The following is a 6,625-nucleotide window of genomic DNA, read 5'->3' on the forward strand; positions in this document are numbered from 1 at the left end:
AGCTATAAATAAACATCTAGTATCTGGATCAACAGCATTTTATTCATTGTTTGCCATGGTTGAGTGATAAAGTAGCTAACATTAAAAGGTAAAAATACTTTTTCACTTATATCTATCTAAGGATCTTGTGTTTGTATGTATAGGGAAGTTTATTTTTGGAGATGTGGGAATAATATACATTGAATAAAACATTATTAAAAGTAGGTATAAATTAAAATATATAAGCAATTTCAATTTGGAGAAGAGGGAATGAGGTGTACTAAAATTTATAAAGAATTAAATAAAGAGGATAAAGACAAATTGGAAATGGAAAAGGAATAAGAAACATTTTTCTGTGTTGGGATTGTAGTATGTAGAAATCTAATCTTATAGTATAATATTTGTAATTAAGATGCTTAGTTCCAATATGTTTCATTCAGCACTGGGTTATTGTTTAGTACATTTGTCCAATAATTAGATAAAATATATTTTAATGAAAGTAGATTTTGTGAGTTGGAAAATACACTTGCTTTAGCAAAGTAAACTAAAGTTAATGTATTTTCACCAAATATAGTTTTCTTTTAATTTTTTTAAATTTTGTAAAAATGTAAGACATATTTAGAGTAACTCCCTAGTTAGTTCTTTACTAATTGATGCTTTGAAAAGACAATGACTTTTTTATCTGATGTATTTTTAATAAAATAGTCTCTCACATCACATTTCTAATGAATGCATTAAAATTCTCAAGTGACTAAAGGGAGTTTAAATTATCTCTGTATTATTATGTCAGCCATCTAGATCTATGATATCAAAATATATATATTTAAGATGTGCACAAATTAATTAAAATGATAAGTTTCTAAATCTCTCTTTGTATAAGTTCCAAGAATTATAAAAATAGCACTATTTTCTGATCAACCAGTTAACACTAAATTTTACACTGTTTGTAAATGTAGCGTAGAGGCCAGTCTTTTTACATGGTTCCTTGGTTTACAACAGCAGCCACCACGATAATTTCAGCAAGTCGATACAATGTGTTCTAAAAAAAAAAAAAAAGATTGGCAAAAGTGAACCTTTTTTTTTTTTCCTAACCATGTTCTGCATTATTTAACTTTAAAGTAGAGCTCATCTTTCTAAAGAGGAAAATAGTGAGCAGTAAATAAATCTCTTTTGATAAGATAACAATGAAAGGTAGTTATCTAGTCCAACCAGCAGTGCCTCAACAAAGGCTAAGCATCAGAGGCAGAAAATAATAAAAGAGGAGCATTTTTCTTCCCCTTTATATTTTTGTTTCATATTTTTCTTTTCTTTCTTTTTTTTTTTTTTTGAGAGGGAGTTTCACTCGTCGCCCAGGCTGGAGTACAATGGCACCATCTTGGCTCACTGTAACTTCCGTATCCCGGGTTCAAGAAATTCTCCTGCCTTGGCCTCCCGAGTAGCTGAGATTACAGGTGCCCACCACCACGCCTGGCTAATTTTTTTGTATTTGTATTAGACACGGGGTTTCACCACTTTGGCCAGGCTGTTCTTGAACTTCTGGCCTCACGTGATCCGCGCCCCCCCACCCCAGCCTCCCAAAGTGTTGGGATTACAGGCATGAGCCACCGCGCCCAGCCTGTTTCATATTTTTCTATGGAAAAATTGGATTGTAGTGGAGAAAGAGAGGAACTGTTCCTCCCACCTTCACTTGTCTACTCTAAAACCAAAGTTACTTCAAAATAAGGGTTTTGTTGAGGAAAGCAGTCTGCCTCATTTTCTTTTTCCACAGACCTAAATATAAAACTTGATTTCCAAGTAGAACATTAATCAATGTTGTCTCTGCTCATCTTGGTGGTTTAATTGGTTCAAACACTCTGGCATTAACTGTCTAGGGATTTTCTAATTTGCCTATGGTCAGAAATGCTTAATTGATTTCTGTTCTGATCTTTTCATAGAAGTTCTGACCCTTTCTTTAGCAAAACCCCCTTACTTCATTTCTTTAATAAGGTTGAGAAATTTGCTTAGTCTATTTGTTTCATAAATAACTCTCGCCCAAAGTTTAAGTAATGGATTTAGAGGTAACACTGAGAAATTCAGAGAAGGAAGTCTCATGGTTTTATGGTTCTAGATATAAGAATTATAGCACAGGGGTAGTTTATATTTCTTTATATTAGGGTGGCCACCATAAGTATGAGTACTTCATGAGAAGAGGCCCTGACGGTAGGAATTATGGTATTCCTGCCCACAACACCCCCTCTAAGTTTTCTGAATTCTGCATTTTTTTCCAGGTGTATGGAAATATAATTGATAAACAAAAAATGTATATATGTAAGGTATACATATGTATACATTGTACTTGTATACATATGTATACATTGTACTTGTATACATTATAAAAGTACATATGTATACAATATGAAACGATTACCATAATCAAACTAAATAACATATCCATCACTGTAATTTGTTACTCAGTGTGTTTGTGTGTGGCGGGGGGCAGTGGGGGGGAGGGTAAGGGCACTTAAAATCTACTCACTTCACAAAATACAAGTAAACAATAGAGTAATATTAACTGTAATCACCACGTTGTATATTATAGCCCCAGAACTTACTCATTTTATACCTGGAAGTTTGTACCCATTGATCTACATATCCTCACGTCCCCCACCCTCTGTAGCTCCTGGAAATCACCTAGATTCTGATTGTTGATTGTGTTTCAAGCAATCTGGGAAAAGAGAGAACATTTTTATAGTTATAAAAAAGTTCAAAATTATTATTTTAATATCACAAGCAATATGTGCCAGGCAAAAAGAACCAAGAAAAAGATATAAACCCCATGAAGACAGAAATTTTTGTCTGCTGACTTAAGTTAATGTCTGTATTTGAGCCCACATGTATACTTCATATAAGTAGAGGCCATATGTGTTCTTGTTTACAAAGTGCTTTGCACTATGCCTAGTGCATACATACACACATACACGAGTGAATATCTATATAAATGTATTCTCTATAGGATTCTACTATCCATAAAAAAATTTGTCCTTTTACTTAGTATATCATAAATATCTTACCATGTGAGATGTATATTTCTACAGACATAAATTTAATGGCTGTATAAGATATAATTTACTAATTTCTTCTTTTTATTCTTTTGGCCTATTTCCATTTTTAAATTTATTATTATAAAAACAATTCTTCGAGAAAGACATCACCATTTTATTCTGCACATATAATTATTTTCTAATGATAAAGCCTTAAAAGTAGACTTGACAGATAAAAGTATGTTGGTTCACAAATATAATGCAAATACTCTGCTGAAGAATAAATTGAAGCAGTCACTCATTCTTAGCTCTGGATTAAATATAGTTCATTTCATTGTTTTACTTTGAATACATTGCTGAAATGACTGGCTCTAAGGGAAAGTGTGCTTTGATTAGGAGCAGGTTTTTATAATTCTCTTCTACATGCCCATCCTGTAAATGGTATCTTTGTGTAAAAAAGAAGCAAGCATAAGGACACATAGACCAGAATAGAGAGGGACCATGGAGTGGGAAAATAGGAAAAGAGGCACTGCTGGAAGACAGAAGATAAACTGTATTTTGTGGTTTTGTGTAAGCCTGCCATTGCCTTCATCTAGACCTGCCAAGTGTGACAGATTTGGACACACTGGAAAAGTTAACGTTTTCAGTGGGAAGTTCTGGGTTTCAGTTCCTTCTGTCAGTTTAGGTATCATCAGCATCATCATTAGAATCACTAAGGAGTCAGAGAAAGATGTGTCCACCTAATTCAAGGGCCTGAGTGCCAGGCAGATTTTTCCATGGTAGCATGTTCCATCCTAACGATCTCTTCAGCCTTGTTCCCATCCTATTCTCTTTAATAAGAAGTTGTCATTGTCTAGCAATGAATATTTATTGCTCAGAGATTTAGCAGATAGTGAATATTTTCAGACATCAAACTAATTTGCATTTGTGCTTGAGAAATTTTTCCCAGGTGGCACAATATTTTATATCCTGTTGTAACTGAGAAAGTTATCACATACATAAGAACACATTTACTTTCATTTTATTTTTCTCCTACAGAGCGTCCTATATTTCTGTAAACAGGATTACAGGGTACTTAGAAGAACGAGCTTGCTTGTCACTGAAGTATGCAGCCTCTTAAGTAAAATCCAAGCCCTATTTCATCATCATGTTTATTCTGAGAATAGAATTGAAGAGGACCGCATATGGTTGAAATTATAGGGAGGGTTGAGGTGGGCAGAATCTGGCCCAGTGGAATCATCCAATTTGGAAATAATCCATGAAAACTGTTTGGCAGTTTTAGCCATGCCCCTGCTTCCCATCGCCTACCCCCTGCCCCCACTTCCAAAGAGCATATAAATTTAGTGTTGGTGATGAAAATAGGAAGAGAGAACTTTGATTTGCAGTTAACATGAAAGGAAATATACACTGTTTTAGTCCATCTGGGCTGTTATTACAAAATACTACAAACTGTGTAGCTTATAAACAAGAGAAATTTATTTTTCACAGTTCTGGAGTTTGGAAGATTCTGTGTCTGGAGGCGCCGGCGTATTTAGTGTCTGGTGAAGGCCCCCTTTCACATACATGTTGCCTCCTCTCTGTGTCCTCATGTGGTAGAAGAAGCTAGCTAGTTCACTGGGCTCTCTTTTATAAGGGCCCTCATCTCATCCATGAGGGATCTACCCTTACTTATGCACTAATTACCTCCCGAAGACCCTGCCTCCTAATCCCATCCCCTTAAGGGTTAGGATTCCAGCATATGCATTTTGAGGAGACGTAGGTATTCAGTCCATTGTGCACACCAAATTATGAATTAATGTATTAATATATAATTGTATCCAAAGAAAGTTCTACCAGGAACCCATATTTGTCTGCTGATTTGCTTGTTTAATATGCTTCATTTCCTCAAAACAAAGGGAAGCATATTTTAGCTTATTTTCCTTTTTAATCTTTTGTTTTGAGAATCTCTGCCATTGCTAAAGTAGAAAATTATGTTTTCTTAACTTTTTGTTTATTATACATAAATACATTATTATTAATAATAATATAAATTCAGTGTGTATGTATTTCTCTATAGTGAAGGTGTTGCTTTTTAAGTGAATGTGGCTATAAACTGAGACTTTAAAAAATCTCATTGTCATTAAAAAATACTGATTTAGAAAAGTTCTAGATTCACTGTATAGAACTCACAGAATATAGAATAGTTGCTAGAGCACAGAAACTAGTACTCTTTTAACTTCTAAGAAAAAGTCTGGGAATAATGTAGATCCCCTCATCTTTATTTAAGTAATCAAAATTGATTCTGTGCTGGGCGCGATGGCTCATGTTTGTAATCCTAGCACTTTGGGAGGCCAAGGTGGATGGATTGTCTGAGCTCAGGAGTTTGAGATCAGCCTGGGCAACACGGTGAAACACCGCCTCTACTAAAATACAAAAAGTTAGCCAGGTGTGGTGGCAGGCACCTGTAGTCCCAGCTACTCAGAAGGCTGAGGCATGAGAATTACTTGAACCCAGGATTCAGAGGTTTCAGTGACCCAAGATCACTCCACAGCACTCTAGTCTGGGGGACAGAGTGAGACTCTGTCTGCAAAAACAAACGAACAAACAGAAAAATGATTCTGCATAATGTGGGGCAGATTATTTATTTACAAAATTATTTTTTAGGAAAGAAAAAGTTGATTACTAAGATTCAGCTAGATTCACTATGATCAAGTCATGGAGTCAAACTTTACGTTGTTGTTGTTTGCATGAGTTAATTGGCTGATAGATTACTGGAAAGTCATGGATGTTGTGTATCTGGTTTTTAGCAAGATGTGCATCAGTGTTCCCTATAATATCTTTATCAATGAGTATGAGGGCTGTAAGCTGAGTGATAATTTTGTTAGGCAGATCTTTGGCTGTTTGAATAATCAACTGTAGCAATGTTATTCATTAATGCCAATTTGATGAAAACTTTGGTCTGGTTCAATATATTTATTAATAAATTCACAGAGAAGCTTAATAGCATACTAATACAATTTGAGGATATTAGAAACTAGGAGGGTTAGTTCATATCTTGAATAAGAAGGCAGATCCAAGAACTCCACAGAAATAAACTATGGAGAATAACAGTTATTTAATTTTTTCAAATTATGGATGTGGAGGAAGAAATGAATTAACTCTGAAATGAGAGCAAGACATAGGACTAACAGATGGAAGTTTCAGGAAAATATATTTTGGCTCAGTAAAAGAAATAAATTACTAAGATTTATAGTAGTCTGAAACTGAAATTGAGTATTTTTCAGGAGATACTCAACTATTGATGTGGAGAGGTGTCCCAGCAACAATTGGACAAGCCCACTGACCACTTGGTGACATTTTCCACTAGGCATTCAGCATCAGATTCCACAGCGCTTTTGAGGTGGAGGATAAGTAGATAATATGTCTCCATTATTTAGAGGAAATCTCTCACCTTTGAACTCTTACAGAACTTTAAGTCATTTAATAATTATTCCTGTGTAATGTACAGGAATAATTATATATATTATAAATATATATGTTTTATATATGGTACATATATTTATATATATATATATGTATCTATATCCTATCCCTTTACTTTAAGTTCTTTTGATAGAGACATGTCAGTCATCATAGGCTTATAGTGC

At 34.5% G+C, this 6,625-nt stretch overlaps 1 protein-coding gene across 4 annotated transcripts in view; it reads left to right on the top strand.

The window, feature by feature from the left end:
- The window catches only part of PRKG1 (protein kinase cGMP-dependent 1), a 1,295,238-nt gene that overhangs the window by 232,428 nt on the left and 1,056,185 nt on the right, over nucleotides 1-6,625 (top strand). The gene's annotated exons all lie outside the window — the stretch shown is intronic.

The sequence above is a fragment of the Pan paniscus genome, chromosome 8 (genome assembly GCF_029289425.2).
Source record: "Pan paniscus chromosome 8, NHGRI_mPanPan1-v2.0_pri, whole genome shotgun sequence".
In the NCBI taxonomy this organism is placed as follows: domain Eukaryota; kingdom Metazoa; phylum Chordata; class Mammalia; order Primates; family Hominidae; genus Pan; species Pan paniscus.